The sequence below is a fragment of the Adiantum capillus-veneris genome, chromosome 19, assembly GCF_014529385.1.
Source record: "Adiantum capillus-veneris isolate H3 chromosome 19, ASM1452938v2, whole genome shotgun sequence".
NCBI lineage: Eukaryota > Viridiplantae > Streptophyta > Polypodiopsida > Polypodiales > Pteridaceae > Adiantum > Adiantum capillus-veneris.
The window spans coordinates 109846384-109855115 of record NC_140949.1 but is presented as its reverse complement, the minus strand read 5'-3'; the positions used below and the strand labels follow the sequence as shown (position 1 = coordinate 109855115).

Below are 8732 nucleotides of genomic sequence, written 5' to 3'. Positions count from 1 at the left end.
TTTATGAAAAATTTAAAAAAACTACACTAAATTTCTATGATTTTTTCATCTTAAAACTTATCATTTTATAATCTTAATTTGTTATTAGTTTTGGCAAAAGTAGAATTTGGCTATGTTCTTCACCTCATAGCTGACCTAAGATATAAACGTGACCTATGGAAAAAAAAATTAGATTCACCAAATAATTTTGACAAGTTGATAGAAAAACAAGACACTTTAGTGTCTCAGGACATTTGAGTGTCCGATTACAGAACTAGTGTTAATGGTTATGTAGCATCAAATATATCTATCGGCCACTCAAAATGAAACAAAATCTTTTTTTTAAAATAGTTAATCCAATTTATTTCTTCTAACTACCGAGAGTGCCTTCCAAACTAAAATAGGTAAGATCTTCAGCTTAAAAAGCAATAAACTCGATCATGACTCTCATGATGTTTCTAGTGAAACTGATCTTCGAATGATTTCGAGGTGAGGAAGTTGGGATAAGGAGTGACAAATCCTTTGGTATTAAAGAGACTAAGCAGGACTTTATGTGTAGATTCAGTAAAATGTAAACCATCCCAACTAACATATGTTGATGGACTTGAACATGCTTCCACATTCGTGAACATGGTTGCACCGCGAGTATCAAAGCATGGATCTGTTGTGTTAACCCTGAAAGGTAAAGATTTTCTAAATATTACAATTCCGACTATTATGCAAATATCTATGATTTTGAAAGTGGAAACTATAACATCAAAAGCTTTGAAAATGGAAACTGTAACATAAGAAACACAGGCAATATTGATTTGTAACGATTGGATTGTTCATGTGAATGAAGGAAAATTAGATAACCCATACCATAGTGAGATGGATGTTGGAGAATTTCAGCATAAGCTTTCAATTGGTCAAAGAAGATGAGATGGGCATCTTCATTATACTTGGTATTAAGATTGTAAATGAGTTCTTTCAAGAGCTTATCATGAATATCCTTAAGCCTTTGAAGCTCTTCCACACACCCATAGGGATCTGTTGTTGCATTTATATACCAAAATTTTGTGTAAATTGGAGTACACCCAACGGGAAAGCCTCCTTCAACCACCAAGTATTTGGCACCACTAGAAATCAAAAACTACATCACCCAAGCGAGAAAATTTTGAAAGGAACTTTAGGAATACTTTGAAACTTGTAACTTGCAAAAAAATTAATTTACAAATTTACAGGCCATGTAGTGAGGCCAAAAACAAACCATTAGACAATAATTAAAATAAAAACTTTAATCAGTAAACTACTAACCTCTAACACATTTTGTATGCTCTTGATTACGTTTGGGATAGAAGTTATGATGATATCGTCTATTGAAAATCCATTTTACAAAGCAAGGTTATAGTCATTCAGTGCTATCTCTCCAAAGTATACAAGAGCCTTGGAGAAGGCATCTACAAAAACATATATCAACAAGTGAAAAACTAATCACATAAGCCTACAGTAATACCCAAAGTTAGCAAGGATTGTGGCACAAGACTTTGGGTTCAATGGAGTTGTTAGTAATGCATACATGCATGTGTGTGTGGTGTGGGTGGGGTGTTGAGGAGAGGGGGGGGGGGGGGGGGGGGGGGGGGGGGGCGGAGGGTTGATATGGTTGTATTACACACATATATGTATGCATGCATATGTATGTGTTGATACATATTTATGTGCGTGTACATGTATGCATGCATGCATATACACACAACGAGAGCATAGCCACATGAGATATGGAATGAAGAAGGAGGGAATAGGCAAAAGTAGGAAACAACGAGAAGGAAGGAGACCAAAAAATGAGTCAAGGATAGTCAAATTTACTAGAGGCAAGAGTATATCTATTCTATTTGAAGTGTTGCACAATAAAAAAATACATAACTTCAAAAATGTTAGGAGAATGCAAATGTAGACCCACAAGAAAATTTGAAAAGGGAATACATGGAACATGTTTCCTAGTTCCGGATGGTCGATCCTTTACTCTCTGCATTCCTTGTGGCGATGTGGAGGTGTGTGTGTGTGTGCACGCGTACGTGCATATACATAACTAGAGAGAGAGAGAGAGAGAGAGAGAGAGAGAGAGAGAGAGAGAGAATATTTCTCACCTTTGTCTTTGGAAATGGGAACTGTTGAGAACCAATGGAGTTGCTTGTCGAGTGAATAGGGAGTGAAAATAGAGATGTTGTAGGTGGCATTAAGATAATCCGCATCTTGAGTTGTGGCTCCTCCAACAACGAAGTTGACGAGATATTTCCCTTTGCTATTTTTTTGAGTGTTGTTCAATCCAAGGTAGGGCAATAGAAAATCAAGTCCTACTTGTTTGGCTGCAATTTGATGGAAGCTATGTCTTAATGCATGTGTAGTTAGAACTTATAGATATTATTAAAAAGTTAATGCCTTTGTAGCTAGGAAGGTCCCAATCATTATGTGGATGACAAGGTCATTTGAGAGGAAATATGTGGTTTTAAACAAGTGTTGCAAATATCACAAGGCAATCTTGAAAGTATAATCAAGTGGTGAACTAGAATAAACTTGGATTAGGGGTGGCTTGATTTGCAAGTCAAGATTATGTTGAGATCCACGATGCTTAACAATATCAACCATGTATCCTCCGCGTTCAGCGACCCCGTTCCATTTAAAGAGAGTAAAAGAGAGAAGAAGAAAAGCTTTTAACATTGCAAGATTACAACCAAGAGACCTCATAGAACTCAAGACTTGTATGGTATCTTGGACTCCAATGGTTACCAAAAGCCTCTCAACTCTTACCAATATATACCTTGAATCTCTTGGCACCCTCTCCACCAACAATTAGCCTTTATCAAGACAAGTATTAGACGCTATCTTATCAGGGAAAGCAATCTCGATGGATTCTATCGTCTGAGAAAACTCTTCTTCCTAAGGCTCCTTCATAGTGGCTACCCAAGAAACTTACTCCTTAAGGTCTTTGGATTGATCACTTACAAGGAAGGAACCACTGTCCTAACCAAAACCCCATCTTTAAAAAATCCTCCCCCTATCATCCTCAAACTCCCTTTTTCACCAGAAACTTGTAGACTAAACCCTACCCTAATAAGTGGTAAGCCTATCCATACGGCTTGCAGCCTCTCCCCCACACTTGCTCATCTTGACCAACCCATCGTATGTTGGACCAATGGCCAAAACTTAGGCACTCTTCTAAATAAATCCAAAAACAAGATTTGAATCTAATTTTACAAATGGATGCTCTTTATACCCTACCCTGACTCTTACCACTCGTTTTGCAGGTTGATTCTCAAAGCCCAAAGTTCATCAGCAACATAAACACCCCTTTGCCTTTTTTTGATCTTGCATTCCAAATTTTGTCCCTTTGAATTGTACTCCTGGAACAACGGGAATCAAACTACTCCCCCTTGCTCCTTTAAACTCTCAAATCACCCCCCCCCCCCCCCCCTAATGAGCACCTTACACCTAGTCTTGTACACTATACACCAGGTCTTTGGAATCCAATTCATCACTTTTCTTCATGTTATTTTTAAACCCCTCCCTACCCTCTATCCCCTCCTTTGTCGCTATTTAGTCCCCCTAAAATTTAACCCCTCCAATACTCTTTTTGCTAACCTCAATTTCACTCCATCGATACCCTTTTTGAGAAATATAACCCCCTTATTCTGGACTCGACCCCCCTTCACACTTATATGAAGAGCATCCTCTTCCCCTCTATTCATAATTCTCCCTACTACTACCACTGATGAGCTCTTCAAAGGAGCGAAACACGTTTGGTACCCCATAACCCACCCCGACCTCCCTTCCTTTTGCTCTAGAACAAAGTGCCTCTCACACTTAAATATAATTATAAATTAAGTATATTTGTGTTTTTCTTTGCTTAGTTTCCCTTTAGGTTTCTTCTTTTGAGTGTCTTTCACTATGTACTATGTAAGAGTAGTTTTATTTTGAACCCATTACTTATACCTTATAATATTTTAATAAAAATAAGCGTGTCAAATTTTAAAAACAAAGAAGAATCTTGGTAAGATGCTTTGGAGTGTTGAGGAATGAAAGGAAAGGAAGGGAAGGGTCACGTGTCGTCAAAACATAGCAAAATGGAGGCAGGAGCTACCATGCATTTTGGCTGTCACGCGAGGGAGAAGCGATGCAGGGCACGCAATGAGATAACTAGGTGGACACTGATGTCAAAGGCGGGAGCAGGATGGGCCAACACGTGTAGATTTGGGAGCGGGATATAGACATCTTTTTTTCCTACTAATGAAGATCCCTTATAAATAGCACCCACGTATGCTGGACTTGTTGGGTAGTGGAAGAAGGTTTGGCCGTAGGGTAGATGGCCCTCTGGGCGTCCATGCTAGTGCTGAGCTGGTAGAGCAGTGAGTTTCCAATGTCGGTGAGGGAGTCTCTCCATGCATACACGCCCTCCAACGAAGGCCCCCTTCCAGCTGCTGCTAGCGCTTGATGAGCATGAGCAAGGACTGATGACAACATCAAGTAGAGAGCCAAGCTAACACTAACTACGCTATCGACGTCAGGAATGGCGATTATGAGGTAGTAGGTGCAAATGCTAATTTGGAACATGTTTTATAGGTGACACTTTCAGAATAAAGGTCTGCAATATGTGGCTCTGCCAGGAGGAAAGCATCCATGCAGTGCTGTCTCGAGTTCTCCCTCCCTCTTTCTCTCTCTCTCTCTCTCTCTCTCTCTCTCTCTCTCTCTCTCACACACACACACACACACACACACACACACACACACACACACACACACACACACACACACACACACACACACACACACACACACACACACACACACAGAGAGCTAGGTAGAAGCATGTGCTGTGTTGTGTCCCAATCATCGCCATAGTCAAGTCGGGGCAGAGAAAGTTGAACTTTGAATGGTCGTTCGCGCACACTATTCATTTCTTCCTCTCTGCAAAGTTTCAAAAACAATTTCATGTGACGGGCTAATTGGTTCAGATTGGGCGGCATCACAATGCACAAGGGCGTCTTTGTAAGGTGGCATGCAAGCATTGGTGGATGAAACAAATGGAGAGTTCTTTAGCCCCACCAGGAAAATGGGAGACACCCTCTCCTAGGAAGATGAGGACTTTCGCTCACTTTTTCGGCGGGAATGAGGGAGACACAACTTTAGCTCTGACGATCCCCGTCATTGTTGCAAAGCCAAAGGCCGATATGTAAACAATAGCATCTTGCACACACGTTTGCACACTCTTCTAGAGCGAGGATGCTATGTGCGCGCACACACACACACACACACACACACACACACACACACACACACACACACACACACACACACACACACACACACACACACACACACACAGTGAAGAATAACACAGCATGCGATTGAATCTCCCCCGCATAGGAGGTGCTCATCCCCCCTATGCATATTTCTGAATCTTACATTACATAATGGGAAAGTGAGATGGAGCTCTCTCTTTCATACAATCCACTTAGGGTTGTGAATTCATTGTGAGTCCTAGATGTAGATTTGCAATCCAACAGTGCCAGATTATTATTTCACATAACCTTAGTTTACAATAAATTCTGATTATCCCCAATCCATAACATACTCCAGGGTTGGAAAAGAAACTACCCTCAGTTGCAAATGAGCATGCCCAATTCGAGTCCACCGCTATGGCTATGCCACCAAGAGAGATGTAATGTGCAAGATGTCTTGAAGTAGAAAATTAGCAATACCAAATAATCAAAGAATTTAGAAGTATGCGTTTGGGATGCATAGATTCATACACTTATGCTCTCAGTCAAACACTACCACAAGGGAATCGTGAAAGATCCCTTGTGGCAAATGGTAGGGGTGCAGTTGGCAACCAATGGGGGAGGTAAGGCGAGGGCCTTGAGGCGATATTGGCAGCAAGGCCGAGGTGACGATCGAACGCCTGAGAGCTCAGGGTTGTAGTGCGACACTAGGTGAGTGCGATTTTCTTTTGTGTGTCATTGAATGACTGCACTGATGTTTGCAGCACTACAAGCTTTCTCGACTGGTTAGCGGATCTTCATGTGAGTTAAGATGCCTGCTGGGTTGAGTACGAATCCTGCATCCAAGTTTTGAAGGGCCGGAAATTGGAATAGCAAGCTGTCAAACGCAGTCCTCAGGTGTGAGGATTCTTCCCAACACTAGGTTGGTAACCTAACATGACATAAAAGTGTCCTTTCAAGGTTTTGAAAAAAACCTCCAAAACCATAGTAGATCCACTCATTTTGTAAAATCCTTTCGTGAGGTTATAGTTCAAGGCCTACTACACATGGAAAAAATAAGAAACTTGTAAAATTTCTCATCTTTTGGTCACACCAAGCCTCCAAAGTTGATGGACCAGTTTGCAAGTTCATCACCTCCCTAGAATGCAAGTTGTACCTATTTCTTTTAGCAAAACAAGAAATCGTGAGTGAGAAGCAATCGTATGTTCTCATCACCAACCTAGAAGCATCACGACATCTTGAGGACTACTAAAGATAGTTCTTTAGCATTATAGACCTCACAAACATGTATTCTAGAGTGGTATAGTTGCAAAAAGTTGAAAAAAAGCCAAAACAGGACCCGTTTTTTCACACAGTTTAGGTTGTGAAATGTTGTGCAAGGACAAGGTGAAAGATGGAATTGATATTCCAAAAAAATGTCAAGTTTTTTTCAGCTCATGACACAACTTTCTAGACGGATAGCACCTCAAAATCCATTTTGAAACTGTTGACATAATTCAAGGAAAATGGTCACTTGACAGGACATAAAAGTGTCCCATGACATAAAAGTTTCCCATTACCAACCTAGTGCTAAGTAATGAATAAAACAAAGAACAAGCCAAATAAGTGATGCCCATGTTAAAAAAGAAATAGAGAAGGAATCTTAAAAGATTCTTTGTAAGTGATACCTATGTTGAAAAGAGAATAGAGAAGGAATCTTAAGAGATTCTCTCATTTCCTCTCTCTCTCTCCCCGCCCCATTAGCTGTGATTGTTGACTCCTCTCTCATACATGCATACACACAGTTCATAGCTTCTATAGTTAAGCAACGACAATCCGTGCATGGAGGCAATGTATCTCTCTCTCTCTCTCTCATGCCCGCTTGTGGAATCACCATGAATATTGTGGCGGCAAGAACTCTCTCTCTCTCTCTCTCTCTCTCTCTCTCTCTCTCTCTCTCTCTCTCGGGAGGCATGGCATTTTTCTTTTCTCTAGTGGCTAATATGGGTATCACCTATTGGGTGGGATAATTCAAGCTGATTAGTAGGGCGTCTATATCTACGTCAAGCATTGACATGGGAGGGACAATTCACATTGAGATTGCTAGTCAGGGACATGACGAGAAGAGGGGTAGAGAGAAAGAAATAGGGGAGGCGGGATTTTGGGATGGTTGCTTGCGTGAGGGGCTACAATAGGCAAGAGGTGATAGAGAGCGAGGGAAGGATGCGCGTGAAGGGAGTGAAGGAGTCTGAGGAGGCGATCTACAATAGTAGAAGGAAATCTACTATGTTAATAGGTTTTTTAAATTTTAGAGCCATTTAAGTCTTCCCAATCTCGAAAATGAAAAATTAAAAAGCCTTTAGAAATATCAAAAGAAAAAAAAAAGTGAAGGGTGAGATTAGGAAATGAAAAGACCCATGGGAGTAGAAAGTCAAACAAAGAGAGATGATACATGACTAAGAGAGATGGTCTTTTGCACATTAGTACATTTGTGTTTTTCTTTGCTTAGTTTCCCTTTAGTTTTCTTCTTATGATTGTCTTTCACTATGTACTATGTAAGAGTAGTAGTGAATATATTCATTTTGAACCCATTAGGTATACCTTTTAATATTTTCATAAAAATAAGTGTGTCAAATTTTAGAAATGAAGAAGAATCTTGGCAAGATGCTTTGGAGTGTTGAGGAATGACAGCAAAGGAAGGGAAGGGTCACGTGTCAAAACATAGCAAAATGGAGACAGGAGCTACCATGCATTCTGGCTCTCAGGCAAGGGTAGAGCAATGCAAGTCACGCAATGAGATAGGTACGTAGACAGCCATGTCAAAGGCAGGAGCAGGATGGGCCAGCACGTGTAGATTTGGGAGCGGGATATAGGCATCTTTTAATCCTACTAATGAAGATCCCTTATAGATAGCACCCACGTATGTTGGACTTGTTGGGTAGTGGAAGAAGGTGTGGTTGTAGGGTAGATGGCCCTCTAGGGTGTCCATGCTGATGCTGAGTTGGTAGAGCAGCGAGTTGCCAGTGTCGGTGAGGGAGCCTCCCCGTGCATACATGTCCTCCAACGAAGGCCCCCTTCCAGCACTTGCTACTGCTTGATGACCATGAGCAGGGGCTGATGACAACATAAAATAGAGAGCCAAGCTAACACTAACTACGTTGTCGACGTCAGGAATGTCAATTGCGAGGTAGTAGGTGCAGATGGTGATTTGAACAATGTTTTATAGGTGACAATTGCAAAATAAAGGTCTGCAATATGTGGCTCTTCCAGGAGGAAAGCATGCATGCAGTGTCGTCTCGAGTTCTCCCCCCCCCCCCCCCCCCCTCTCTCTCTCTCTCTCTCTCTCTCTCTCTCTCTCTCTCTCTCTTTCTCTCTCTCTGTTTCTCATCTAGGTAGCAACATGTGATGTGTTGTGTCCCTATCATCGCCATAGTCAAGTCGGGGCAGAGAAAGTTGAACTTTGAATGGTCATTCGACACACTATTCATTTCTTCCTCTCTGCAAAGTTTCAAACAATTT

General features: G+C 41.1%; 1 pseudogene; it reads right to left on the bottom strand.

Annotated features, from left to right (window-relative positions):
* Positions 1-437: 437 nt before the first annotated feature.
* LOC147434650 (GDSL esterase/lipase At3g48460-like) lies at positions 438-8340 on the bottom strand (annotated as a pseudogene).
* Positions 8341-8732: the final 392 nt, after the last annotated feature.